The sequence below is a fragment of the Pleurodeles waltl genome, chromosome 11, assembly GCF_031143425.1.
Source record: "Pleurodeles waltl isolate 20211129_DDA chromosome 11, aPleWal1.hap1.20221129, whole genome shotgun sequence".
Lineage (NCBI taxonomy): Eukaryota > Metazoa > Chordata > Amphibia > Caudata > Salamandridae > Pleurodeles > Pleurodeles waltl.
Window position 1 is genome coordinate 988,313,418 of NC_090450.1, and position 20,372 is coordinate 988,333,789.

The following is a 20,372-nucleotide window of genomic DNA, read 5'->3' on the forward strand; positions in this document are numbered from 1 at the left end:
CACCAAACACACACCTCGTCCCTCTCAACAATAATGGACAGATTAACCCATCTGAAATCAACCACCACCTCACAAAGGAGCTTGATGCACCAAAACACACACCTCCTCTATCCCAATAATGATGGACAGGGTAACCCATCGGAAATCAACCACTTCCTCGAGAAGGAGGTTAATACACCAAACACACACCTCGTCCCTCCCAACAATAATGGACAGGATAACCCATCAACAATCAACCACCACCTCACGAGGGAGCCTAATGCACCAAAACACACACTTCAGCGCTCCAACAGTGATGGATAGGGTAGTCCATCAACAATCAAGCACCACCTCACGAGGGAGCCTAATGCACCAAAACACACACCTCCTTGCCCCAACAATGATGGACAGGGTAACCCATCTGAAAACAACCACCACCTCACGAAAGAGCCTAATTCACTAAACACACACCTCCTCGCTCCCAACAGTGATGGACAGAGGAATCCATCAGAAATTAACCACCTCCTTGAGAAGGAGGTTAATGCGCCAAACACACACTCGTCCTCGCCCCCAATCGATTACGGACAGGGTAATACATCAACAATCAACCACCACCTCAAGAAGGAGCCCAATGCACCAAAACACACTTCTCCTCGCTCCCATCAGTGATGGACAGGGTAATCCATCAGAAAACAACCACCACCTCACTAAGGCACCTAATGCACCAAACACACACCTCCTCGCGCTCAACAACGATAGACAGGATAACCCATCTGAAATCAACTACCTAGCTGGGAAGGAGGTTAATGCACCAAACACACACCTTCTCACTCCCAACAATGATGGACAGGGTAACCTATCTGAAATCAACCACCTCTTCGTGAAGGAGGTTAATGCACCAAACACACACCTCCTCACTCCCAACAATAATGGACAGATTAACCCATCCAAAATCAGCCACCACCTCACAAAGGAGCTTAATTCACCAAAACACACACCTCCTCGATCCCAACAGTGATGGACAGGGTCACCCATCAGAAATTAACCACCCCCTTGTGAAGGAGATTAATACACCAAACACACACCTCCTCGCTCCCAACAATGGTGGACAGAGTAACCCATCAACAATCAACCACCAACTCAAGAAGGAGCTTAAAGCACCAAAACACAGGCCTTCTCGCTCCCAGCAACAATGAACAGGGTAACCTACTAGAAATCAACCACCACCTCACAAAGGAGCCTAATGCACCAAAACACACACCTCCTTGCTCCAACAATGATGGACAGGGTAACCCATCAGAAATCAACCACCTCCTTGTGAAGGAGCTTAATGCACCAAACACACACTCTTCCTCGCTCCCCATTGAGTATGGACAGGGTAATCTATCAACAATCAACCACCACCTCAAGAAGGAGCTTATAGCACCAAGACACAGGCCTTCTCGCTCCCAGCAGTGATGAACAGGGTAACCTACTAGAAGTCAACCATCACCTCAAGATATGAACCGAAACACACTCCTACTCACTCCCATCAGTGATGGACAGCGTAACCCATCAGAAAACAACCACCACCTCACGACAGAGCCTAATGCACCAAAACACACACCTCCTCGCTCCCAACAACGATGGACAGGGTAATCCATCTAAAATTAACCACCTCCTCATGAAGGAGGTCAATGGACAAACACACACCTTTTCACTCCCAACAATGATGGACAGAATAACCTATCTGAAATCAACCACCTCTTCATGAAGGAGGTTAATGCACCAAACACACACCTCCTCGTTCCCAACAATGATGGAAAGGGTAATCCATCAACAATCAACCACCATGTCAAGAAGGAGCCTAAAGCACCAAGACACAAGCCTTCTAGCTCCCAGCAGCGGTGAACCGGGTAACCTACTAGAAATCAACCACCACCTCACAAAAGTGCCTAATGCACCAAAACACCAACACAAAGAAGCTTAATATACAAACACACACTCCTCTATTCTTGCACCAACACACACTCCTCCATTCTCCCAACAGTGATGGTCAGAATACCCCACCAGAAATCAACCACCACCTTATGAAGAAGCTTAATGCACAAAAACACATGCCTTCTTGCTCCCAACAATGATGGACAGGGGAATCTATCAAAAGTGAACTACCACCTCATAAATAAGTTTAAAGCACCAAGACACACACCTGTCTCCCAACAGTGACGAACAGGACAACCCACCAGAAATCAACCACCACCTCATGAAGGAGCCTAATGCACCAAAACACACTCCTCCTCACTACCATCAGTGATGGACAGGGTAACCCACAAGAAATCAACCACCACCTCACGAAGGAGCCTAATGCACCAAATTACATAACTCCTTGCTCCCAAAGGCGATGGACAGGGTGACCCATCAGAAATCAACCACCACTCACAAAGGAGCCTATTGCACCAAAACGCACGCCTTCTTGCTCTTAACAATGATGGACAGGGGAATTCATCAGAAATCAACCACCACCATGTTAAGGAGTTTAAAGCACCAAAACACACCCCTGTCTCCTAACAGTGATGGGCAGGGTAACCGATCAGAAATCAACCACCACCCCACAAAGGAGCCTAATGCACCAGAACACACACCTCCTCACTCCCAAAAGCGATGGGCAGGGTAACCCACCAGAAACCAACCACCACCCGACAAAGGAGTTTATTGCACCAAAACACACTCCTCCATTCTACCAACAGTGATGGCCAGTGTAATCCATCAGAAATCACAACAACCGCAACAATGGGTCACAAGATCACAATACTCGCACGTCCAACAATCACAGAGGATGGGGGATTTACATCTCTCCAGTATATGTAAGTGACAGCCCATTACACACAGTCACCCATGAAACACGGCCATCCCCAGACTCCTGCATCCAAGGTAAGAGGGAATATCGTACTGAACCAGAACAAACATGTTCAGGGCCCACAGAAAGCCAGGGAGAAAAACAACCAATCATAGGCAAAGCCAATAAATCGGACTTTGTCACGGCTGAAAGGTTACCCATTATCATTAGTTTTTACTTTTATAAACAAATTTTCTAGGCATTACACTTTCTTGAAGTAATTAAAAGTATAAACGCTGCCATATAAAGGTGGCACTCACATGTGCGGAAAAGAAGCAAGAAGTAAACATGAGACACTACAAACAAATGTAAAAAAACAGATGTAATGGCAATTGAAAGAAAGACTGGCCCACCGGCTTTGGCACCGAAGTGGACGACTATTTAGACCCATGTGCGTGACCAAAAACGCCGTCACTAGCAGAGGGCTGAGCCAATGGCTGGAGTGGGCTGACCCACTGGACCTTGGTATATGCTGTGTGGGCAGAAATATAATGTGAATGGTACTTGAACAGCCCTTTGGATGAAAAGGGCTGTTCGAAAGTCCCTCTATTTGTGTACACACACACACACACACACATGCACCCTTTTTGTTTTTTCATGAATTTTGTCAAAAAACAAGAAGCCAAAATTGAGTGTATACATCAGCCTGCCTCCACTCCCCGACCGTGTTTTGCCCTACCCCCACCCCTCTTCTGGGTCTCCCTAGATGGCCTCTTGCATCTCCAAGCAGTGACCTAGGTTTGGTGCTACGGTGAAGAGGCTTGTAGTCATTACAAGTCTGTTGTATTTTAAAATGTGATGTTCCCTTCTGTGGATGCATGGATTTATGGTGCTTCTGGTTGGGGTAGAACTATAACTCCCACCTAGTCTCTTGTCTGCTGGGACATTGCGAGCTACATACCATTGAGCGAGGCCTTCTAGCCATGTTTGTCGCTTGTCCGCTGGGACATTGCGAGCTACATACCGCTCAACGAGGCCTTCTACCCATGTTTGTCGCTTGTCTGCTGGGACATTACGAGCTACATACTGCTGAGCGAAGCTTTCTACCCAATCTGTCTCTTGTCCGCTGGGACATTGAAAGCTACATACCACTGAGCGAGGCCTTCTCCCCATGTTTGTCGCTTGTCCGCTGGGACATTGCGAGCTACATACCACTGAGCGAGGCCTTCTGCCCATATTTGTCTCTTGTCTGCTGGAACATTGCGAGCTACATACCGCTGAGTGAGGCCTTTGTAGCCATGTTTGTCGCTTATCCGCTGGGACATTGCGAGCTACATACCACTGAGCGAGACCTTCTACCCATGTTTGTCTCTTGTCCGCTGGGACACTGCGAGATACATACCGCTGAGCGAGGCCTTCTACCGATATTTGTCTCTTGTCCGCTGGTACAGTGCAAGCTACATACCGTTGAGCGTGTCCTTCTACCCATGTTTGTCTCTTGTCCACTGGAACATTGCGAGCTACATACCGCTGAGCGAGGCCTTCTAGCCATGTTTGTCGCTTGTCCGCTGGGACATTGCGAGCTATGTACCACTGAGCACGGCCTTCTACCCATGCTTGTCTCTTGTCCGCTGGAACATTACGAGCTACATACCGCTGAGCGAGGCCTTCTAGCCATGTTTGTCGTTTGTCTGCGGGGACATTGCAAGCTACGTACCACTGAGCGAGGCCTTCTACCCATGTTTGTCTCTTATCCACTGGGACACATTGAGATACATATCGCTGAGCGAGGCCTTCTACCCATATTTGTCTCTTGTCCGCTGGTACAGTGCGAGCTACATACCGTTGAGCGAGGCCTTCTACCCATGTTTGTCTCTTGTCAACTGGAGCATTGCGAGCTACATACCGCTGAACGAGGCCTTCTACCCATGCTTGTCTCTTGTCCACTGGGACATTGCAAGCTACATACCACTGAGCGAGGCCTTCTAGCCATGTTTGTCACTTGTCTGCTGGGACATTGCGAGCTACATACCACTGAGCAAGGCCTTCTACCCATGTTTGTCTCTTGTCCGCTGGGACACTGCAAGATACATACCGCTGGGCGAGGCCTTCTACCCATATTTGTCTCTTGTCTGCTGGTACAGTGCGAGCTACATACCGTTGAGCGAGGCCTTCTACCCATGTTTGTCGCTTGTCCGCTGGGACATTGCGAGCTACATACAGCTCAACGAGGCCTTCTAGCCATGTTTGTCGCTTGTCCGCTGGGACATTACGAGCTACATACTGCTGAGCGAAGCTTTCTACCCAATCTGTCTCTTGTCCGCTGGGACATTGAAAGCTATATACCACTGAGCGAGTTCTTCTCCCCATGTTTGTCGCTTGTCCGCTGGGACATTGCGAGCTACATACCACTGAGCGAGGCCTTCTACCCATATTTGTCCCTTGTCTGCTGGAACATTGCGAGCTACATACCGCTGAGCGAGGCCTTCTAGCCATGTTTGTCGCTTATCCGCTAGGACATTGCAAGCTACATTCCACTGAGCGAGGCCTTCTACCCATGTTTGTCTCTTGTCCGCTGGGACACTGCGAGATACATACCGCTGAGCGAGGCCTTCTACCCATATTTGTCTCTTGTCCACTGGTACAGTGCAAGCTACATACCGTTGAGTGTGTCCTTCTACCCATGTTTGTCTCTTGTCCACTGGACATTGCGAGCTACATACCGCTGAGCGAGGCCTTCTAGCCATGTTTGTCGCTTGTCCGCTGGGACATTGCGAGCTATGTACCACTGAGCACGGCCTTCTACCCATGCTTTTCTCTTGTCCACTGGAACATTACGAGCTACATAACGCTGAGCGAGGCCTTCTAGCCATGTTTGTCGTTTGTCCGCGGGGACATTGCGAGCTACGTACCACTGAGCGAGGCCTTCTACCCATGTTTGTCTCTTATCCGCTGGGACACATTGAGATACATACCACTGAGCGAGGCCTTCTACCCATATTTGTCTCTTGTCCGCTGGTACAGTGCGAGCTACATACCGTTGAGCGAGGCCTTCTACCCATGTTTGTCTCTTGTCAACTGGAACATTGCGAGCTACATACCGCTGAACGAGGCCTTCTACCCATGCTTGTCTCTTGTCCACTGGGACATTGCAAGCTACATACCACTGAGCGAGGCCTTCTAGCCATGTTTGTCACTTGTCTGCTGGGACATTGCGAGCTACATACCACTGAGCAAGGCCTTCTACCCATGTTTGTCTCTTGTCCGCTGGGACACTGCAAGATACATACCGCTGGGCGAGGCCTTCTACCCATATTTGTCTCTTGTCCGCTGGTACAGTGCGAGCTACATACCGTTGAGCGAGGCCTTCTACCCATGTTTGTCTCTTGTCCAAGGGAACATTGCTAGCTACATAATGCTGAGCGAGGTCTTCTACCCATGTTTGTCTCTTGTCTGCTGGTACAGTGCGAGCTACAGACCGCTGAGCGAGGCCTTCTACCCATGTTTGTCTCTTATCCGCTGGGACACTGCAAGATACATACCGCTTGAGAGAGTCCTTCTAGCCATGTTTGTCTCTTGTCCGCTGGGATATTGAAAGCTACATACCACTGAGCAAGGCCTTCTAGCCATGTTTGTCAACTGTCCGCTGGGACATTGCGAGCTACATAACACTGAGCGAAGCCTTCTAGCAATATCTGTCACTTGTCCGCTGGGACATTGCGAGCTACATACCATTGAGAGAGGCCTTCTAGCCATGTTTGTCGCTTGTCCTCTGGGACATTGCGAGCTACATACCACTGAGCGAGGCCTTCTAGCCATGTTTGTCTCATGTCCGCTGGGACATTGCAAGCTACATACCACTGAGCGAGGCCTTCTAGCCAAGTTTGTCTCTTGTCCGCTGGGATATTGCAAGGTATGTACCACTGAGCGAGGCCTTCCAGCCATGTCTGTCGCTTTTCCGCTGGGACATTGCAAGCTACATACCGCTGAGCGAGGCTTTCTACCCGTGCTTGTCTCTTGTCCGCTGGGACATTGTGAGCTACATACCACTGAGCGAGGCCTTCTACCCATTCTTGTCTCTTATCCGCTGGGACATTGCAAGTTACATACCACTGAGCGAGGCCTTGTAGTCATGTTTGTCTCTTGTCCGCTGGGATATTGCAAGCTACATACCACTGAGCGAGGGCTTCTAGCCATGTCTTGTGCTTGTCCGCTGGGACATTGCGAGCTACATACCACTGAGCAAGGACTTCTACCCATATCTGTCTCTTGTCCCCTGGGACACTGTGAGATACATACCGCTGAGCGAGGCCTTCTCCCCATATCTGTCTCTTGTCTGCTGGGACACTGTGAGCTACATACCGCTGAGAGAGGCCTTCTACCCATGTTTGTCTCTTGTCCGATGGGACATTGCGAGATACATACTGCTGAGCGAGGTCTTCTACCCATATTCATCACTTGTCCACTGGTACAGTGCGAGCTACATACCACTGAGCCACGCCTTCTACCTATTCTTGTCTCTTGTACGCTGGGACATTGCAAGCTACATACCACTGAGCGAGGTCTTCTACCCATATTTGCTTCTTGTCTTCGGGGACATTGCAAGCTACATACTGTTTTTAGAGACACCAATCCCCCGTTTTACCCTGGTAATGTGTTTTTTGCCATCCTGGCCACCACAATGGCTGCAGCTGACTCTGGGGTTAGTCTTGGTAACAGGGTCAGTCAATGCAATGAACAAACCGTCAGCAAGGTGGACTTTCTGAAGTGGAATTGGCCCAAGGTGTACGTGTTCTGTCTATTCCCACAGGATGCCCCACTGTCTGGACATTTTCTGCTTTAGTGCATTAGAGGCCAAGGGTCACTACTTGATGCAATTCCTCTAACTGTTGTGACCTGGAGAGGCTTTGAGGCAGAGTCCATGCACTTTTAATGATCACACCCCTGCCCTTTCCAGCAAGAAGCCAGGCATGAAGGAACCTGCCCATATGCCCCCTTCTCAGGTAATGTCCTGCAGTCACTAAACCACGTGAAATTTTATTACATTTGTTTATAAAGCAATATGCACTATCTAAATTGTAACTACTTACAAGTTACCACCCATTCCAGCCTGCTTCCTTGTTTACTGCAGGTCTTGGATGGAGCTTGAAGCTAAGCCACTAATAATTACAGAGTAACTCTAGATTCCTGTTGAAGTGCTTCTAGGCGGACCTTGTAAAATCATCTGACGAAGCATGTTACTTTCAAGTTTATTGTGAATTACACCTGGGTGGAACTCACAAACATTTGTCGTAGAAATTGAGTAGATTACTACTTTTCCTGTAAATCGCTTCCGGGTGAGCCTATGAAATATTAATTATCGGAAACTGGTCATAGTAGGGATTCCTGACTATTCACTTCCGGGTACACCTTAGAAGAGCACGTCTATGTTCCTTGAGCCTTGCCTTGTTGTGGACGTCCCATGTACGTCACTTAAAAATGGAGCATCCTTCCAGGTTAATTGCATCGGGAGGTGTGGTGGAAGGGGTAGGGGGTGGAGGGTCCAGGTGCCGCACACAAGGTCTTCCAGAGCATAATATCTCCCTGTATTCCTTGTAGTACAGATGAAAGTTTCCATTACAAACATCTGCAGATGCACTGCTCGCACTTCCAAACCTCACCCCAGCCTACAAATATTGGCAGGGCCGGCTTTAGGGCGGTGCGACCGGTGCAGCCGCACCTGGCGCTGACTTTGGTGCGGGGCGCTGTGTTTAAAAATAACTTTTGGTTTAAAAGCACATGAACTTCCTTGTGCATTCAGCATTTTCAGGCAACAATAAAAATGTCAAGATAACTCTGGTGATTAATGTTCCTACTGGTGAGGCACCCGAATTTTGTCCAGTGGCTGTTTTGGCTCACCGTAAAGCAGCGCGGAGGGTTGATGCGCCTGCTGCAAAGAGCGTGTAGCATGCAGATCACAGAACTGAGTGTGAGTGAACTATGAGTAGCGCTATGAAAAATAAAATGTATGTCAGAGAGGCGCTATGGAGAGATGAGGGGACTGTCGGAGAGTGGGAGTGAGGGAATTCATGGAGAAGGAGGTCATGGGGGAGGCACCAAAAAAGACTGACGCACCGGTCATCACCAACGCTAACGCTGGCCCTGAATATTGGGACCCACAAATTCACAGGAGCTGAGGATCCCTCTGCGTTCATTTTAGAGTACTTGTGGGAAAAACCCAAGTACCTTGCTAAGAATACTGTGATATTTCCAATATATTACTTCTGGGTACCCTTACAAAAGCACCCCTAAAAGCGGAGAAGCACTCTAGCTTCCATTTACACAACAGAATGAAGGAACTCCCCCAGCAGCATTGATTCTCAACTTAGGAACTGGCGGGCTCCAAAATAGCAGTTTTACTCCTCGTACCTATGACTTATAGTGACCCTTCTGGGACACCGTGCCTGCCTCAGGTCACTAACATTGGCTCCAATAAGTATTATTCCCAAAGTGGCTAAACAAAAGTATGTAAAGTTTACAACCACCAAACCTACCACCAGTGCTTAATTTTTGCTGGTGGTTTCAGGTGATCAGCACCAGCACTTATTTCTAAACACCACCACCTATTATGGAATTGCACAACTTGGCGGTGGTGTGTGATTGTTCTTCGGCTGAATTTATCATCACAATGTTTACTTATAAACGGTAAATCTAGCACATACATAATGTTGGTACTGGCATTCGGCAGCAGAGGTAGGGTTGTTGGTGGTGCCAGCTGAAGTGGACTCTTTTGAAGTGCCTGGGGCCCCAGCACTTAATTTTTTTACAAATTAAGCACTGCTCCCTTGTACACCACAGCACACAGGCACCCACACACATTCCCTGCACACACTGAGCACATCCTGAAATGGAAGCCCAGGAGGGCTCTTGTCACGCTCTCGACAGAGTGACGCTTATTGAGGGGCCTACTCCATGGTCCATACGCAACAACACTTGGAATTGTGATATTCCGTAAGAAATGAACTGCCATTCCTTCAAAGCAAAGTGCTGTTGTCATTCGATGAATCCACAAATGGCCGCCCTCTGGATAACACTAGCGGTGTCCTACCAATGAGCTTTCAGTCAAACCCAAATGTTCCTTATAACCATGTCAGAGATATAATGCAATGTGCTGACGCCACCCACAAACATCTCACTGCACATCAATCCAGGAGAAAATATCACAAAGAACATCACCCAGGTATCAAACAAACGTAGTTCGAATAGACAGGTAGCCCCATGATCCCAACAGCGGTAACCACTGAAAACCACACACACACAACATCGAACAGAACAGTGTGTGTGTATCCAGCACAGCACAGACATTCTGTCAATCAGTGCTGCAGACCCACCAGTAGCATTTAATTCACAGGCCCCGGACACATGTGGTGACGTTTACTAGAGACTCACAAGTAAATTAAATATGCGAATCAGATATATGCCAATCAAAGCACGTTTAGAGGAGTGAGAACATGCACTTTAGCACTGGTCAGCAGTGGTAAAGTGCTCAGAGTCCTAAGGCAAACAAAAATGAAATCAGCAAAATTGGAGGCAAAAAGTTTGGTGAAAGAACAGTTTAAGGCTGTCAGGTCTAACAATAGGTCTCCCCATGATCACAACAGCACCCACCACTGAGAACCACACGCAACAGAGCAGTGTTTGTGAATCCAGCACAGACATCCAGTGTGATTTGATACAACCCTGCTCACTACAAAATTAACCCCTGGAAACCACACTCTACACCCCACAGAAAACACATCAGGCAGAGCATTACACAAACACCCAACACAAACCAGAAAAGCCACATAGCTGCTGGCACCATCTTCACAACATGCCTCGCATCCACCCACAACACAACACATTCAAGGGAACTCCTGGCCTCCACCCACACAGGGCAGAGAGCGGGGATGATGTGGGGTTTCCCCAGCAGCAGTAGCCCCGGTTACCCCGCTCGCATTGCATTCTGGGTAAGGAGTGTGCCTATTAAGCCAGACTTCACCCACTTCATTTGGCAAGTCCTCTGGCCTCGCCCACCGAGTCCTACAAGTCACTGACATGGCATGCATGCTGCAGATTAAAGGGCACCCAAGCAGCGCATTCCATTGGCTTATTATATACCTAATAGGACATTTAAATAGATTGATGTTGACGTAACACGGATCTCACTGCTTGGAGCAAGTGCTGGGTTTTTAAGAATGTAAGTGACACACCTTCAGCAGATACTGAGCACAATACACTTCAACAAAAGTTGTCGATTGTACCTTTCACGGAAGCACAGAAACACCATCATATTCAAAACTGCAATCAGCAAGAAAGTAACACATGTTTTCAGTTATTGTAACAAAAGGCGTCTCCCTTCCATCGTGCACATCTTGGTTTTAAATCCAACCCCATAGTGGTAAGTGTTGAGTTTATTCTAAAATCAAACCAAGGTCCTTCTGGAAGAATTTCCCACAAGAAACAGCCTAGCAGAGGAGAACTTCGCCACAGATATTTCGTATGTAGGTATCTAAGAAGCAGTTTCATAGTGAATATTCCAGAACTTAAACAGAGATGAAAAACTTTTGGAAATATCTGACTTTCCGACTGCCCTCTTGAAATCACTGCTTGTATTGAATACACTGCAATAATAACACGACCAGGCATTAATAGTTAAATAAAATGTTTCCATGACAAAGCATTTAGAGATATACCCTGTTTAAAATATATTTCAATATCTAGGGACTAGAGCTGTAAACTCGTACTGCATTTACTCACTCAGAAGTGCGGAATATTAGGACTATGAACACCATCTCAGCAAAATGCTCAGCTCCTGAATACCCTAACACAACAGTCTACACGTGACAAGTGGCCAGTTGGCTTCTGCACAGCGTCTGAGTCATGTGGCATTCACCTGGCAGTGCCCAGCATCTGATTGTGGAAAAGGGAACTGGAAGGGTCAGCAGGGGGGTAACATTTATGTACAAGGGTATTGATATACCTGGCTGGCATCACTCATCACTGAAACACCCGGAGAGATAAGTGGCGATCACCTCCTGCCGCCACACTCCCACGCGGTGTGATGACAGCATAGGAACAAGTCTGGTGTCTCTGTTTGCCACTCAAATATTTAGAAAATAGAGATTTTACATATGGAATCGTGCCCCTTAGGAAGAAAATCAACTTTGTTGAAATCTTCGTATTATGCAGTACATGGTAAATGATGTGGCAAACGCTGCAGATCCATAATTATGTGGAAAAACACCGCAGCCAAGGAATCACATTTCGGTGCCTCTTGCTATGATGTATTCTTCATGAGAATACATTGTTACTTGTTGCACGAAAACCCGCAACAAAGCATTCATTTGTGTAACCAACTGTGGCACCCACAGGGGGACACAATGTCTCCTTCTTGGCAGAATTACTCTAGTCTGTGAGGCACCTTCTGGGTTGACTCAGAGCATCTTTGTAACAAGAGGCATCCATCAGTGGGCGAACAGCCCCGGACAACCGGTCAGTTACAACATTGGTGGTCAGTTGACTGCCCCCGGCTTGACGGAGGCAGTGAGTGACCACAGCTGGACTCACGTATGACCTACCGCTTACCCCTAATATTGATGCACCAAGTGACATCACGCCCATGGTCCAACCAGTGTCATCTTAAGGATTTTGGGGGGCCCGGGCCAGACATATTTTGGGGCCCCTTGTTCGGAACACTTTTGAATTTTATTGCCTATTTTCTACTGATTCAAGCGTGTATGGTCCCAAGCAATTTTGAACTGAGTTTTAATGAGGGCCCAAAAAATCGTAAAATGGACACAACAAAGTCAGAGAGGGGGAGAGAGGATCTGATAGAAAAATCAACAACGATGGAGTGAAATAAATAAATGTCATTTTAATCTGGGGCTGGGAAGGTGGGGGCCCTGGGCAGTTCCACACTTTGCCCTGCCTCGGCCCAACCACTCACTGAGCCCCTTCGAGGTCTCCAGGGACAGCACAGGGCCCAGCCAGAGATTTACAAAGATCACACAGATGAACAGAGCTCCCAAGCCAGACTCAAACCACCCACACCGCAGGGTGGACCGAGCTGGGTGGGGGTTGTGACCAGCAGATCTATCAAAACCCTCTCACCTCAGCATCAATGAAACTAATCTCAGGGATGACAGAATACAAAGTGAAGAAACAAAATACCAACAAACAGAGCAAGGCTGGGCACATCCACCTTTAAAGGGGGCGCAGGAAGCCGCGCCCAGTGGTGTTACTCACACCCCGGGGCAGGCACGGGCGATGACAACTACACAGAGGGGAACAGGGTCCCCACACTTTACTCCCACCAAGGGCAGGTGGCAGCCAATCAGGCAGGGCGCAGTCTTGGCTTCTTCAGGTTTCCTGCAAATGTACCAATGACAGAAAAAACCCACATTCAAGCACGCCCCTGTCATCATGAAGCACATCCCTGTACCCACCAGGACCGCCCAACGCTTCTCCAGTTTAGGAAAGAGTTGAAGACACCACTTTAAAGAAAACTACATCACAGGGCATTAACCAGTCACAAACCAGATGTCTCTGTATCACTTGTTCGCTTTACGCATGCCTTTGACTATGTACAGCGTTCTACTGCCTTTGGACTAGGTTTTAGCTATAGAAATACCACATATATACCTGCATAGACAACTGCATAAATACATAAGAACATATATACTACATACATACACACACACATAAGCATACAAAAATGCATACATATACATGCATATCAAACTCACGCCTCTCCTCTCGGAAAACGATCAATATCATCGATCCTCCGACTCAAAGGAAAAAAACAGCCAAGGCCACAAACGTCTTGCAAGCCAAAAAACTTTAATGATTTTGCCCCGCCAAGGCCTGCAGCAACTAATGAACTTATATACATACATATATGCACACATATATACACATATACATATGCACATACATAGGCACATTCATAAAGTTTATTTACACATACATGCATACCCACATAAATACACCCATACATACATTCACATACATACATACATACATACATATATACACATACGCATACACACATACACATACATATCCACATACATACACACAGGCATACAAACATACATAATCATGTTCTTTGACTAGAATAATTAAGCGGTGAGTTTTGATTATGAATAATCAGCATATATTCTTTTACCCATGCTGAAACCTGCTCTCAAGTTACCTTTAGGGGCCTCTAAACCTAGGAAACAAGGGGAGTTGATGAGGCTGCCTTGTACAAGTAAAGCCTCAACTCATCAGTCGATCCCTGTCCAGTGTTGTCCTTCAAGGTATTGTCGGACATTAGAAGCCCGGTGCATGTATCCTTCTGAAAGATCATAGGTCTGGCTTGCTTTAAAAGGCCAACCATCACTCAGGCCACGGTTGGATACCGCCAACTACTCACCAATTTCAAATCTGCACTTTAGCAAAGTTCTCGGAAGAGAAGGGACCAGCAGACACCTTCAAGTCTACGCAGGTCCATGCAACCTCCTCCATCAACGCCAATGTGTTTTCAGGACTTTGAGGGGACTAGAGACCACACTGGTGAACAGTGAATAGGACCTACTCACTGCAAGTGGCGAAAGTATCCATACAGCACTCAGACCTCTTGATTTCTCTGCAGCTACCAACACTCTGGACCATAATGTCCTAAGTAAATGGTTGAAGGTGTTGGAGGCAATTGTTGGGTCTACTCAAGCGTGCAGCCAATCACGCCTTCAAATCACAGCCAACAAGCAAGTTTGCAGAGGCTGAACCCAGCAGACGCAGGGTCCCATGCAGAATGGCAGGGAGGGATATGCCCACTCAACCGTACTATTCAACAATGATACACACCGGTGCTTAATTTGAGCCAGTGGTTTCCGGTGCTCGGCACTGGCACTTAATTGTCAACACCAGCACTTATGACAGTCTGCAACATGGTGGCACTGTTTGACTAATTTAGAGACCAGCGTATATGTTAAAATGACTGATACCTGGTTCCCAAGCCATTCCTACAGCTTTGGGGTTTGGAAGAGTCTAAATTGTCGCACTTGTAGGAGTGTGATGGTTTGCTGTTGTGTAAGTACTGTCATTGGCAGTGCTGACAATGGGTGGTACAAGCTGCAGTGGCCTCCTGACAATGGCCCTGGCACTTATTTCTGCACAAATTAAGCACTGATACACACCCTCGTATGAGGTCATATGGGCACCTCTTCCCCCAGTAGTAAGCACCTTCCTTCCTCTAACTTAGCAGCTACATAGATGCCATTAGTGATTTGACTTGTGTTGACCCTGTATCGCTAACAAGATGGCATCACATTGTGATATGAAAAGTGTAGCAGGTTTAATACCAGTGTATGGACTGCTACAGAAGGCGTGATATAAAGTCACCAGTTACAGAGAAGGCATAAGCAATATTGAGCTACAGGTTGTGTAGTCAGCATGGTGTCAAGAAGTGAAATACTACGAAGGGCGTGGCTTCCTCAGAGCCATTGTATCGAGTCACGCATTGACTAGTACACACAATAACAATTCGTTGATTGCTACAAAAGGCATCAAATTCACCAATCTATTGAAAAATGCACATCTCAACTCTTTTATCGCTACAAAAGCAGAAATACTGAGTTGTGGATAGTGGTGAATGCCCAACATGAAGTCGTGGATGGCTGCACGAAGCGAACTATCAAGGCATTGATTGCGACAAAACAATAATATAACTAAGTAGATACAATTGAAGGTATAAGATGGAGGCGTGATTTGTTTTTAGAGTGAAATATTGAGGCTTGGGGTGCTCTTCGAAATATTGTCAGGGCCACTTGAATTATGCGGCAGGAGAGGACCAAATTATGCGGCAGGGTTGAGTAAATTATGTGGCAAGGGAAGGCAAATTATGCGGCATAAAGAAACACATTTTGGAATAGTATTACTTCATTATGTAATCATTTTCAAACTTGGTAACACCCTGTAGGCATTGGTTGCACTTCATTATTACCAGTTTAGTATCCAATTATAGCAATAAGCAACAGAAAGGTGACCAGACAGGTTTTGCAAAGGGCCTTCCACTGCGCAGTGACACGTGTCATAGCATATTTAGTAACTTTTCAACCGTTTGAGCTAGAAACAAAATATTTTTTGGGGTAACAGCTGCAGATTATGCGGCAGATGATGGATTATGTGGCAAATTTAGCAAGTCTGTAACTATCTGAAAATTGCCAAGGCCACACAATCACATATTTCCAGTGGCCCTGGATATTGTATCATTGATGGCAGAGAAGGCATAACATCAAAATGCAGGTTGTTAGAGCAATTAATGCAGTCTGTAAAGCGTGCACCACAGACCTAATCTTGGCGCTATAGAAGAAGGCTTCCACACAAGAGGTGTAATCGAAGAAGCAACTCTACGCCCTCCCTGTCTACGTAGAGTAGCAATTCCTAATACAGAAATATTGGACTTCTGTATTCCAGATGTTTCTTCACCTACATTTACATATATGGTTGTTTAGGATAGGAGGTGGACCCTTCACTCACACTAGGTAGCATGGTTCATCCCCTTTCTGGATACCAGCCATAGAACAAGAGACACAGGTTATCACCTGTAGCCGTGATGCAGTATTGACCTATGGTCCTGTACAATATACTCGGGTTCTACCAAAGGAATAGCGCTGAAGATTGCTTAGGGAGGTAAGTTTTAGGGGCATGGGTCAACCAAAGGCCTAATATTGAGGTTGAGATGGAATGAAAACTGTAATATTGAGTAGTGGGTGCTATCGCCGTAATAGCAAGCTGCGGTTTCCATGGATGCCGACATATTGGGGCACAGGATTTAAAGTGCCTAATATGGGGATTGGATTCATAAAGAAAGCAAATACTGTGGGTTGCATAGAAGCCATAATCTCCAGGGGTGGATTTATCAAGGGCTTATTGTGGAAGTATGTACTGTTACTGTGTGTATTACATCAACCTCGGATTGCATCAGAGACATAGTAGTGAGTCCTGGACTGGAAGATTAATTTAATGGAGCAAATTCTAGAAAAGAGTGTAATAACCCTCTGGGAATTGGTACAAAAGGCTAATTTGTATTCAGGATTAGATCTGAGGTACGGATTTCTCAGGAAGGTTTAATTTTGAGGTGTAAATTGTAAATAAGGTACAGTAAGTAAGGTGTGGACCAGCAGTGTAACATTGACCCATGGGCTCGCTAGAAGGTGTAATATCAAAGCGCTCATTATCACAGAAGCAGAAGGTGTAATATTGATACAGAGATCACTACAGAAGGTATAATATTGATTCATGGATCACTACAGAAGATGTAATATTAATTCAGAGATCACTACGGAAGGTGTAATATTGATTCGCAGATAACTACAGAAGGTATTATATCAAGGTGTGGATTACTACAGAAGGTGTAATATTGATACAGAGATCACTACACAAGGTATAATATTGATTTACAGATCACTACAGAAGGTGTAATATTGATTCCTAGATCACCCCAGAAGGTGTAATATTGATTCAGAGATCACTACAGAAAGTGTAATATTGATTCATGGATCACTACAGAAGGTGTTATATCAAGGTATGGATTACTACAGAATGTGTAATATTGATTCACGGATCACTACAGAAGGTGTAATATTGATTAGGAGATCACTACGGAAGGTGTAATATTGATTTGTGGATCACTACAGATGGTTTATAATTGGTTGGTGGATCACTACAGAAGATGTAATATTGATGAGTGGATCACTGCAGAAAGCGTAATATTGATTTGTGGATCACTACAGATGGTATACTAGTGATTGTGTATCATTAAGGAAGATGTAATTTTAATTTGCGGATCACTACAGAAGGTGTAATATTGATTCTGAGATCACTACAGAAGGTGTAATATTGAATTGTGCATCACTACAGAAGGTGTAATATTGATTCACGGCTCAATACAGAAGGTGTAATATTGATTTGTGGATCACCGCACAAGGTGTAATATTGATTTGTGAATCACTACAGAAGGTGTAATATTAAATTGTGGATCACTACAGAATGTGTAACATTGTTTCTTGGATCTCCTCAGATGGTGAAGGATTGATTCTTGGACCACCCCACAAGGTGTAATATTGGTTTATGGCTCACATCAGAAGGTGTAATATTGATTCGTGGCTCACTACAGAAGGTGTAATATTGATTCCTGGATCACCCCAGAAGGTGTAATATCGATTTGTGGATCACCCCAGAAGGTGTAATATTGATTCTGAGATCACTACAGAAGGTGTAATGTTGATTCACAGTTTATTACAGAAGGTGTAATATTGATTTGTGAATCACTAGAGAAGGTGTAATGTTGACTCACAGTTCAATACAGAAGGTGTAATGTTGATTCACAGTTCATTAGAGGAGGTGTAATATTGATTTGTGAATCACTACAGAAGGTGTAATGTTGATTCACGGTTCAATAACAGAAGGTGTAATATTGATTCTTGGATCACACCAGACAGTGAAATGTTGATTCTTGGATTACCCCAGAAGGTGTAATATTGATTCGGAGATCACTACAGAAGGTGTAATGTTGATTCACGGTTCATTGGAGAAGATGCAATATTGATTTGTGAATCACTACAGGAGGTGTAATGATGATTCACGGCTCACTACAGAATGTGTAATATGGATTTGTGGATCACTACAGAAGGTGTAATGTTGATTCATGGCTCACCACAGAGGGTGTAATATCAAATTGTGGATCACTACAGAAGCTGTAGACAGAGCGGTGTAACAGAAGAAACGCCAAGGTGAGGGTTGCTGCACATCAAAGCATCGATTGCTACAAGAGGTGTAATTTGAAGGCCTGGAATGTTTCTGAAGATGTAATATTGAAGCGTAGAATGATGCCACTGAGGCATGAAATGGTACTAAGCGTGTAACACTGATGTGTGGGATGCCTCAAAAGCTATAATGAGGGACTATAAAAGTTACATATCAAAGAACTGAACATCACACAAGGTAAAATACTGTGGTGTGGGATGTTACCAAAGGAATACAAAGGAAGCGCGGAATGATATATAAGTATCAACACTGAGGCCTAGAAGGTTATTGAAGGTATCATTCTGAAAGATGGAAGTTTACAGAAGGAACGGAGGCGTTCAGTGCTGCTGACGGTATTATATTGAAGGGTTGAATAAATTACGGTGTAGCGTTGAGACATGGATCGCGACAGAGGGTGTTATATTGTAGTATGGCAGGTTACCAAAGTTGTACTGTCGGATAGTGGGACAGTATTACCGAAGGTGCAATATCAAGGGATCAGCTGCTGTGAAGGTATAAGGCTGAAATGCGGAATAACGCTTGAGATATAACGTGAAGCTTTGGATTGCTACAGAAGGTGTAACATTAATGCATAAAAAGCTGTAGAGAAGTAATCCTGAGCCCGTAGTGTCTTTAAGGAGATACTGTCTAAATGTTGAACTGCGCACAAGATATAAGGCCTGATTTAGACCTCAGGGGACAGGTCACTCTGTCACAAACATGAGGGATTTCACTTCAGGTCCATCGTCTTACAAACGCCATTAGATATAATGCACTTGTAATATGGCAGAAAGGATTGGTACAGAATAGATACGGCAGAGAATGTCAGTGAAGGTATATTATTATGTAATATTGAAGTTTTGTCTGTAAGAGGGTGTAATACAAGAGAGAAGCTGTGTTACATGAAGGTGTACAAAGGAGGCTTGGCTTTTTACCCAAGGGGTGATAAGGAGGCGTGGGATGCTGGGGGGGTGGGGGGGGGGCAGTGGTGTGCCCGCCTTCCGCTCCATCAGCCACAGTTCGAGATATGAAATGTAATCCTGGCACAGATGGGTAGATGGGCTCCCGCCCCCCTCCATCCCCAGTCTGAGCACAGAGACGGATACACAGACCCTACACACGCACGGCACGTCCACAACCCCCCGAAGCTGTGTCACACGTACACAGCAGAGAAGTACACACCGGCGTCAGCGGGTAGAGCCCCGCCTGTCTCACACACAATGATAGAAACACACACAGCACAGATGCACACACCGGGATCAGTGGGTGGACCTCCGCCTCTCCCTCCCACACACAGACACACAACACAGATGCACCACACATGCACACACCGGCATCAGTGGGTGGACCTCCGCCTGTCTCTCTCTCACACACAAACACACACAGACACACAACACAGATGCACCACACATGCACACACTGGCATCAGTGGGTGGACCTTCGCCCCTCTCTCTCTCACACACAAACACACACAGACACACAACACAGATGCACCACACATGCACACACTGGCATCAGTGGGTGGACCTTCGCCTGTCTCTCTGTCACACACAGACACACAACACACATGCACACACCGGCGTCAGTGAGTAGACTTCCGCCTCTCTCTCTCACACACACAGCACAGATGCACACACCGGCATCAGTGGGTGGACCTCCGCCTGTCTCTTTCACACACAAACACACACAGACACACAGCACAGATGCACCACACATGTACACACCGGCATCAGTGGGTGGACCTCCGCCTCTCCCTCCCACACACAGACAC

General features: G+C 46.2%; 1 protein-coding gene across 1 annotated transcript in view; it reads right to left on the reverse strand.

The window, feature by feature from the left end:
- SEPTIN5 (septin 5) overlaps nucleotides 1-20,372 on the reverse strand; it is a 256,211-nt gene that overhangs the window by 231,403 nt on the left and 4,436 nt on the right. The window lies entirely within an intron of this gene.